Consider the following 1,222-nt stretch of genomic DNA (forward strand, 5'->3'; position numbering starts at 1 on the left):
TGTGCACCCAGAACCTCTACCTCAAGAGAATCAATGATGTCAGCAGAAGTGGTGCATTTTTCTTTAAAAATAAGATACTTTTTATCTGCTTTTCCACATTACCAATGCTTCTCTTCCTTTTTACCATCACCAACCTGGTTGTAGTCTGAATAAAAACAACAGATCCTTAATTTGTGCCCTCCCCCTTCCACTCTTGCCCTTCTGAAGCTTTCAGAAGTCACAATGAAGTATTTCAAAAATTAAATCTGGTCATGTCATCCCCTACCCCACTGCCTATGTCAAACCATCAGGTGTGTTGCTGCTTATCCTTCTAGTCTCAGACCAAATGTCAACAGCTCAGAGAGGCCTTCCAGGACTGCTCAATCAATCTGAAGTGCAATGCTATAAGAACCCATTGGATGTACTGTGACAGCCCCACCTGATATCCCACGGCAGGAAATGGTCCAAAATTCCAACAAAACTCACCATGAGTTCAAGGACAGTCTGGGCTGGTGGTCCAGCCTCCACACCAGGTCCAAGACAGTTATGAGGAAGTGCTAATTGCATCCAAGGATGTGTCTGAAGCTGACCACCCAAATGGCTTCTGTCCCCTGGTCCAGTGTTCTGCTTTAGGCACAACGGCTGGGCAGGAGAGCATGGACTAAGGGAGCCTTTAAGATGGAGCCCAGGCTTGGGGCAGGGAAGTCAGGCTGTGCAGGGGAGCTGTTCAACAGCGACACTGTGTGGTGGTGGCAGGAACAACAGTCCCAGTGGATAGATAGGTGATGACACAAGAGGACAAAGTGCTGTGCAGGATCCCCGTTCAACAGAGACACCATGTGGCAGTGGCAGGAACAACAGCCCAGTGGCCCGATCTACTCTCCAGACCCTCTCTGCCTGACATTAGGTAGCAAGACTCATTCTCTTGGGACTAGGAAAAACCCAAGGACACTTGGAACAATGAGACTTTCTGCTAATGTAGGTATGTGGAGACTCAAGAGATTAATTATAGAAATAAAGAGAGGTGATTGTACCTGGGCTGTAAACTGGCTCTGTAGGCCGTACTGGTTACAGCCACCAAGTGAAAGAATGAATGAACATAAAACAAGAAACAATACCAGCACACAGAATCCACAGAAAAAACAGAGGGGTTTTTTTGTTGGTGGGGGGGGGGGGGGGGGTTGTGGAAACACAAAGGGAAATATGGTTACAACCGAAACGAAATTCCTGGAGGAAATGTCTG

Source organism: Galeopterus variegatus, unplaced genomic scaffold (assembly GCF_000696425.1).
Source record: "Galeopterus variegatus unplaced genomic scaffold, G_variegatus-3.0.2 Scaffold6550, whole genome shotgun sequence".
NCBI classification, from domain to species: Eukaryota; Metazoa; Chordata; class Mammalia; order Dermoptera; family Cynocephalidae; genus Galeopterus; species Galeopterus variegatus.